This window comes from Pogona vitticeps, chromosome 1 (genome assembly GCF_051106095.1).
Source record: "Pogona vitticeps strain Pit_001003342236 chromosome 1, PviZW2.1, whole genome shotgun sequence".
Lineage (NCBI taxonomy): Eukaryota > Metazoa > Chordata > Lepidosauria > Squamata > Agamidae > Pogona > Pogona vitticeps.
In genome coordinates, this window is record NC_135783.1 from 152,511,194 (window position 1) to 152,520,764 (window position 9,571).

At 38.3% G+C, this 9,571-nt stretch overlaps 1 pseudogene across 1 annotated transcript; it reads left to right on the forward strand.

Annotated features, from left to right (window-relative positions):
- The first annotated feature begins 5,475 nt into the window (after nt 1–5,475).
- On the forward strand, nt 5,476–7,420 carry LOC140708152 (cytosol aminopeptidase pseudogene; annotated as a pseudogene). The gene has a single exon (XR_013542354.1). The product of XR_013542354.1 is annotated as a cytosol aminopeptidase pseudogene (transcript).
- Nucleotides 7,421–9,571: the final 2,151 nt, after the last annotated feature.

Below are 9,571 nucleotides of genomic sequence, written 5' to 3' on the forward strand. Positions count from 1 at the left end.
ATAACCTGGATAAAGCCAAAAATTTCTATGAAAAATACATCGCTACGGGAGAAGAACAAAGTGCGTGAGCAGAGACAGAAGAAGAAGAAAGAAGCGTGACAAGACAACAAGGAGATTGACTACGAAACAGAGTTAAAGAAGAAAATCAGAGCAATTAATCCAACATATAAGTGAATATGGAAACAACAACAACATTTTCAGTGAACATAAATGGACTAAACTCTCCAAAGAAAAGAAAGAAAACTTTTTCAAAGGTACTAAAAGAAAAAGCAGATATAATTGTTCTTCAGGAAACTCATATTAAAGAAAAAAACCTGCAACTTATTAGAATGTCGAAAATTGGTAATTTGTTTATGCATATAACCCTAAACAAAAACAAAAAAAGGAGTTGCCATCTATGTGAAAGCTCATAAGGAAGCCAAATTTATCTACGTGGACCAAGAGGGAAGAATCTTAATGGTGGAAACAGAGATTAATAGTAAAAAAAAACCTGGTAGCTGCTATATATGCCCCTAATCAAGCTCAAGAAACATTTTATAAGAGGCTTTATAATATTCTGAGAGAGAAAAATTATCAAAATATTTGATTAATAGGAGACTTTAATGCCATAGTGGATCCAATAAAAGACTACAAAAAGAATCATAAGGGGAAAAATAAAAGACTACCCAAAATATTTTTCCAAATGGCAGAAGAGTTAAGATTGGAAGATACCTGGTGAGAACACAATGAAGAAAAATTACAATATACTTTCTATTTGAACCGACATGAATCCTGGTCCAGGATTGATATGATATGGACAACAAGTGATTTAAGGGTAGGAATAGATGAATTAAATATACAAACAAACATATGGGCAGATAATAACCCACTCAAAATTATCTGGAAAGGAGAAGGGAAACAAAAAGGAAGGTGGATACTTAATACAAAGATCCTCCAAGAACAAGAATTTATAAATAATGCAAAAAATTGAAATACTACTTCAAAGAAAATGAAACACAGTACACCTCGACACAGACGATATGGGATGCAGCAAAGGCGGTATTCCGTGGATTAGCAATATCATACATAATTAAAAGTAAAAAGACAGAGATATAATAATATGAAATAATAATATAAGAAGTTGGAACTAGAGCTACAAAATAACCCTAACAATAAATTGGTGAAAAAGGAAATGAGCATGTTGAAACACAAACTGAATCTTATAGAGACAGAAAAAATGGTACAACAAATAAAGGCCGCAAAACAAGCTTTCTTTCAAAGCACAAATAAACCAGGACATTGGTTAGCATATAAAATGAAGAAATTAAAAAGAGACTAATAAATCAACTAAAAGATAAAAAAGGTATATTACAAACTCAAAAAACCCAAATACATAATATAATAATGGATTTCTATACCAATCTTTATAAAGCACGAGTAATAGATGAGAAGAGGATAAGAGACTATTTGGAAAAAGTAAATCTCCCCAAAGTACCAGAAGAAATAAAAAAGATGATGAATGCTGTAATAACAATGATGGAAATTATGGAGAGTATAAATAAACAAAAAAATGAGAAAACCCCTGGGCCAGATGGACTCCCTGTGGAATACTACAGAATATTCCAAGAACAAATAATGGAACCATTTAAAAAGGTATGTAACCAAGCATTAAAAGAAGCGATGATTCCGAAAACCTGGTCGGAAACAAATATCACATTCATACCTAAGGAAAGAACAGATCTGACACAAATAGGAAATTATAGGCCGATTTCTCTACTTAATGTAGATTACAAAATATTTGTATCTGTTATGGCAGAAAGATTTAAAAAACACTTAATGCAATTTATACATGAAGATCAAAATGGTTTCTTCCCAAAATGACAATTAAAGAATAATATAAGAATAATACTAGATATTTTAGAATACTATGAAGCACATCTGGAAAAACAAATGGCACTTTTATTCCTGTATGCTCAAAAAGCTTTTGATAATTTAAACTGGGAATTTATGAAGATACAATTGGAGGTGATGGATTTTGAACAAAACTTCCTAAATATGATAAAAGCAATTTATACAAAGCAAACAGCAAAAATAATTGTAAATGGAGAAGGAACACAAAACTGAGATTGCCAAAGGAACACGACAAGGATGCCCACTTTCCCCATTGCTGTTTATTGGGATTAATACCAAATAATATAAATAAGCAAAGCTCTAGGCAATGAAAATCAAAATCTGAATTTCAAATGGATGAATGGTATAATGAAATATGGAATATAGCTATAAATTGACAGGTTTGATATAAACATGATGGGAATTGTTAATTCAGTTTTGTAAAAAAAATCAGTTGTAAAGAGCCTGAAATGATGTATTTGTAAGGATCTATGTAAAGAAATAATGTAAAATAATGATTTAATCAGCTGTGGAGATACAAGATGTATGTAGTAAGACTTGTATCAGCTGTGAGAGAAGCCAAGGATTGGCTGAACCTGGAATAAAGCCAGCAGCCTCAGCACACACAAGGTGGTGGCATCGTGGAGGAGGAGAAGTGCTGCTGGACTGATTTACAAGGACACTGACTGCAGAACTGATTTATGGACTGAACTCTGTTTGATATTACCGTGTATGACCATTGGACTGGATAAGGACAAAACTGTATGTACATATCTTGCAACAAACTTGGTGTAATATAACTGTTCTCCTACCAAATATTGTCTCTTTGCTTGGTGACTCGTCTCTCTGGGAAATCTACTCGTTGGCACCCCTGGCATGCTATCAACTCTGTCAATGGTTATGGGCCCAGGAATATGCTACCAAGGTGAACGCTGACCTGAAAGAATCCAGAGGAAGAGAGCCAAGCAGCAGCAGTAAGTGAAACAGCTTTAATATACAGTCTGAGAAATGGCCAATGAAATGATGATGTCAGGACTGAGTATAACGAAGCTGAATGGGGAGAATTACTCCACATGGCAGCAGAAAGTCCAGCTACATCTCCAGAAAGAGTCATTATGGCAGTGGTCCCCAACCTTGGACTTCCAGATGTTCTTGGACTTCAACTCCCAGAAATCCTGGCCAGCAGAGATTGTGGTGAAGGCTTCTGGTAGTTGTAGTCCAAGAACATCTGGAGGCCCAAGGTTGGGGACCACTGCATTATGGGATATAATAGAAAATCCACCAGCTGTGTTAAATGAAAGAAAGAAGATTTAATAGTAGAGCACTTGCAATAATTGGCTTGACTCTAGAAGACCGTCTCCTAATCCATCTTAGAGGCTTGACTTCAGTGAAGCAGGCATGGGAGTCAGTGTTGGTAGTCAAATACAGCTTGCAAGGAAATTATTCCATATCAGGTTACAAACTGGTGAAAGCATGCTGCACCATTTAGAGCAAATGAAAAGTATGCTCATGGATTTAAGAGAAAATAATATTGTATTTACAGAGCTGCAAGAAGCTTTCATTATTCTTTCTTCATTAGACCAGACATATGACCAATTTGTGTCAAATTTAGAAGTTCTACCCCAAGCTGAACTGACTGTTTTGAATGTTACTAGTAGGCTTTTGGAGGAGGAACAGAAAAGGAAAGATAATATGCAATTCCATGACACTAAACTCTCTAATCAGTCTAAACTTCAAAGAAACATGCTGAAGGAACTTGGGGAGGAGGAGGTCACAGCTGCATTTACTCAACCAGGAAAGCGATGTTTTGCGTGCGGTTCAAGTAAACACTTGATAAGAAATTGCAACTCTAAAAAGAAGAGAGACAGAAAGCAGCCATGACAAGATGATTAATCACATCTAACAGAGACTATTTACAACTCTAAAGGCTTTAATGAGGAATGGATTATTGTTTCGGGGGCCATCGCTAATATGTGCAAAGATAAGAAGATGATATACAACTTCCAAACTGTATTTAATCAACAGGTGTTTTTGGCCGATGGCGTGAGTGCCAAAATAATGGGTAAGGGTAAAGTGAAACTACCATGTCTAAGGCAATTAATGTGATATTTGTGCCTAAACTGAAGCATAATTTACTGTCAGTAAACTCACTAGCCAAAGAAGGTTTTAACAGCACATTTTACAACAAATGTGTAATTAAAGGGGAAAATAACTCAATGCTAACTTGTTACATAAGAAACAACTTATATAGATTAAGCAATGTGAATGTAAATAATGTTTATGATATTGTATGTCCCCATAAGGACTGCATACATTTATGACATTTAAGGCTAGGATATGCTAATTACAAAACATTATGTAAAACCATAGAAAATTCAATTGGTGTAAATATAAAACCATGTGACAAGTATATAAATTGCCAAGCATGTCAAATAACCAAAAGTAAAAGTGCTCCAGCTAAGAAATTTATCAATGTACTAGTAGAGTATATTCTAGACTTGGTATCTATGGATTTAATTGGTCCAAAAGAAGCATCCTTAGGAGGAGCAAAATACATACTATCTATACAAGACCAGAAATCTAGGTTTGGTTTCTATTATCTAATGAAAGATAAGAGCTCAACTCATATAGAATTTGAAAAATGGTTGAGATTTGTTGAAAGAAAAACTGGAAAGTAAAACAAATTCAGACTGACAATGGAACAGAATTTACTAATGCTAAGTTCCAATCAATTCTGAATAAACATGGGATTAAACACAGAAAGTCTGCACCATATACCCCAACACAAAACACATTTATTGAAAGGAGAGGCCAAATACTACAGAATATGTCAGAGGCAATGATAAGAGGTAGCAAACTATCTGATAAATTCACTTGTAATCTAAATGTTAAGAAAGGAGAGTTGAAAAGAATTATTTTTTTTATGACATATGGGGCAGATTCTTGGAGTATGTGCTAACAAGAAGAAAGGGGAAAGCTCCAAATCAAGAATCAATGCCGTTCTGGAGAAGAGAACAATAAAAGAAGAGGAAAAATATAGATGGAGGAAGAAGGAGATTCTTGCAAGAGGTCCCGTCTACAGTGGTGGTGAACACAGTTAAATTGTATTTTGATTTGTGTATTTGATCTTTATCTTTATGTTTTAGTTAATAAAAAAATTAAAAACTAAACAAGCAAAGCTATTATATAATATCACATGTTCTGACAGCAGCTAGATTAGCATGGGGACAGGTATGGAAAGAGGGAGACCCGCCAAAGGATGACTTGATTATCAAAACAATATTAGAATGTGCAGAAATGGACAGATTAACAAAGAGACTCAAAGGACAAGAAAAATCAATTTATTATGAAAGCTGGAACCTATTCTATGAATGGTGGAAAATAAAAGCTTTATAACAAATAGAAAGTAAAGGGGTAAAATGACTAATATGGAGAAGATCTTGTCGAAAGAAATGTAATACTATACAAGACTGCTTGTAAGCTAAGCTTTACAATATTTATTGTTTTTAAGATATAGATATATTCATATATGTATACATGAATATAAGATGTTGGTTTTGTATATCTGTAAGTTTTATGTTGGCCGCCCGACCTGCACCCGCAACCATGATGCTGCTTCTGCTGCTGCTGGCGAAGGGGAAGGCCCGCCTCGCCTGCCACGCTCTCTCCGTCTCCATGGCCTCCTTGCTGTCCGTCTCCACCCATGGGCGCAGCACCGTCACGGGGAAGCAGGGCTTCATCCTAGGATTGTTTGCCAGTGAGAAAGAAAACGAAGCTTCTCAGTTTACCAGTGCAGGAGATGCCTTTGACAAGGTTGTGTCTGGAAAGCTTAGTGAGTTGTTGACAATTTTTGGACCTCCACTGAAGAAAGGAAAGACACGGATCTTTCATGGCTTGCATCAGGACTTTTCAAGCATAGTAATTGTTGGCTTGGGTAAGAAGGGAGCAGGAGTGAATGATCTAGAAAACTGGAATGAAGACAAGAAAAACATATGGACAGCTGTTGCAGTTGGATGCAGGCAGGTTCAGGACCTTGAGGTCACTAGCGTAAAAGTTGACTCTTGTGGAGATGCTCAGGCTGCAGCCGAAGGAGCTGTCCTTGGACTCTTTGAATATGATGAACTGAAGCAAAAAAAGAAGCCCGTGGTTGAAGTTCAGCTACATGGGAGTGATGGAATTGATGCCTGGAAGAAAGGGCCAGAACATGGCCCGATACCTAATGGAGGCTCCAGCTAACTATATCACACCTACCAGATTTGCTGCTATTATTGAAGAGAAACTCAAAAGTGTTGGTAGCAATGTGACTGTACAAATCAGGGATAAATCTTGGACTGAAGCACAACAGATGGGATCTTTCTTGAGTGTCACAAAAGGCTCAGACAAACTGCCAGTCTTCTTGGAGATTCATTATAAGGGCAGCAGTGATGCCAATGAACCTCCATTGGTATTTGCTGGCAAAGGAATTACTTTTGATGGTGGTGGCATTTCTATTAAGCCATCTGCCAATATGGATGCCATGAGGGCTGATATGGGAGGAGCAGCCACCATCTGTTCAGCAATTGTGACTGCTGCAGAATTAAAGCTACCCCTTAATATAATTGGCTTGACACCCCTTTGTGAAAACTTACCCAGTGGAAAGGCAAACAAGCCTGGAGATGTGGTGAGGGCCATGAATGGCAAAACAATTCAGGTTGATAACACCAATGCCGAAGGAAGATTGGTGTTGGCTGATGCTCTTTGCTATGCTCATAGTTTTAATTCAAGGGCCATCATAGATGCTGCCACATTAACAGGTGCCATGGACGTAGCCCTAGGATCTGCAGCCGCCGGCGTTTTTACCAATTCAGATAAACTGTGGAACCATCTGTACAAGGCAAGTATTCTGACAGGGGACCAAGTTTGGAGGATGCCTCTCTTTGAACATTATACAAAACAGGTTACAGACTGTCAACTTGCAGATCTCAACAACATTGGAAAATACAGATCTGGTGGTGCATGCACAGCTGCTGCATTCCTGAAAGAATTTGTCACTGTCCCCCATTGGGCTCATTTAGATATTGCTGGTGTGATAGCAAATAAAGATGAAGTTCCATACCTTCGTAAAGGCATGGCAGGACGGCCCACACGGACTCTGGTAGAGTTGGCTACTCGACTGAGCCAGGACAAGGAAAGCGTCTAGAAGTCTTTCAGTTCTGCAGTTCTGTAATCTCTAGTCTTAAAATTAGTATTAAATTGAGTACAATTTAAATTTGCTGAAATGATGAACTGATGGCTGAATGGATAACGTAGTAAAATTAGAAGAGAGAAAGTACATCCACAGCATGATACTTTCTGAATATTTTAAAAACAATACCACAATGGACAGTAAAATGATTTTGTACTTATCTTGTCTGTTTATAAGCTACTGATTAAAATACATCCCAAAATTCTATTTGTACATTTGCTGTTGAAAGACTTATCACTTTTAAGTAATGAGAAATGTGCATGAAGTGGAAGATTTAAAAACTACCACAAGCAATAAATATAAATTTGGTTATCAAACTCAAAACTCCTTCTGTTGTCTGTCAGTATGTTCCTGTATCAGGAGAAACTCATGACATCACAAGAGGTTGTAGGAACAAATTTGAAAAAAGATAATTCATCTGGAGAAAATTTGGCTCGAAGTCATCAAATTTTGCTTCAAGTCCATTTAGAATGTTACTTATTTTGCAAAGTGACACACTTCGATGTCTATTTGAGAATGAGAATGTGAATGTGAATGTCTATTTGAGAATGCGAATTTGATTGATGCAATCTTATAATATCTAATTTAGTAACGTTTCTGTTCATTCATTCATGGGCTAGGAGTCTTCGGATTTTTGTATATTGTGTACGGTGTATTTGAAATCATCTGAAGACCTCTTAAATAAAAAATAATTAAAGTTTTATGTTGGAAAAATAAAATATTTTTTAAAAAGAGATGGGGACTAATGATGGCAAATATACATGAACAGTGACATCACAATTATGTATTGTTCCCTTTACACTTTCTTGTTTATACATGCTTTTGCTACCAGCAGAAATTCTGATGTAGGTATAGCAGGAGCAGTTAAAAATTGTGATGGGTTCCACCATTGTTACAGTCAAATGAGAAGTCTCAAAAACTTTCACCAACTTTGCCTTCCTTGTCCTCTTTCTCACATATCCTGCTCTTCTGCAAATCAGTTCCCTCAAATGGGGACACGAACATGTGTAGGTTGCATGGGGGATTTCTAGTTCCAAGATACTTAATCATTTATACCAGGGGTGTCCAACCTTTCACCTTCCCTGGGCCACACATTAGAAGATGAAAATTTGGTTTGGGCCGCACATAAATTTGGTTTGGGCCGCATGGGGGGGGCAGCCCTAGCCATCCTCCGCAGCCCCGCTCCAAGTGCGCTTACTGGCAGCTGCAATCTCAGACAGCAGAGGCTGCCAGCTTCGACTCTGGTGGCTTTATGGGGCCAGGAAGGGGTCCACCTATTGACGGGGATGGCGCAATGCAGTCACGCAGCCCCCCTCCCCTCCCCTCCCGCTCCTTCCTTCCTTCCCTCTCTCCCCCCTACCATTGTGACGTGCCCCAGCCGCATTCCAGCCACAAGTGCCAGCAGTGTAACTTGAAACTTTGGAATTTCTTTTAAAATAAAAAATTGCACTGGGCCGCATTATGAGCCAACCTGGGCCGCATGCGGCCCTTGGGCCGCAGGTTGGACAAGCCTGATTTATACTATCCTTTCAGGTCCCTTTAGATGGCAATCATACAGACTTTTCAGTACAAATGTCATTAAATCTGTTGTTGTGTTACATCTGTTGTTGTTGTATCAAGCCATCTCCAACTTTTATGGTGGCCCTATGAATGAGCTATCTCCAAAATGTTCTGTCCTCAACAGTCCTGCTCAGCTCTTGCAAACTCAAACTCAGGAGTCACTCCATCTCATATTTGGTCTTTCTCTTTTCCTGCTGTCTTCCACCTTTCCCCACATTATTGTCTCTTTCAGAGAATCCTGCCTTCCCATGATGTGCCCAAAGCAGGACAGCCTCCATTTCAATATTTTTGCCACCAGAGATAGTTCAGGCTTGATTTGATCCCACTTGTCTTTCTGGCAGTCCAGGGTCTCATCAAACCTCTCCTCCAGCACCACATTTCAAAGGAATCTTGCCTCCCTGTCTCTTTTCCATCAAACATAAAATCATGTGAAAAAGGAAGTACACCCTCTTTGAATTCTATCGTTTTATATACAGTGGTGCCCCACATAGTGACGGTAATCTGTTCCGGATAAATCGTCGCTATCCAGAATCGTCGCTATACGGAAAGGAACACCCCTTAGGAATGCATTAAACCCCATTTAATGCATTCCTATGGGGGATAAACTCACCGCTATGCGGAAATCCTCCATACGGCTGCCATTTTCGCTGCCTCGGTAAGCGAGGAAACCGTGCGAAAACGCTGCAGGCGGCCATTTTTTCTTCTGGTGGCCATTCTGGAACCACCGATCAGCTGTTGGGGAAACATCACAATGCAAAAATCAGTAAGCAAAACGCTTACCGATCATCACAATGCAATGTTTACCCATTAAAAACATTGCAATGCGATCGCTTTTGCAATCGCAAAATCCACATCGCTATGCGGATTCGTCGTTAAACGGGGCGCTCGTTATGTGAGGCCCCACTGTATCAGGACATA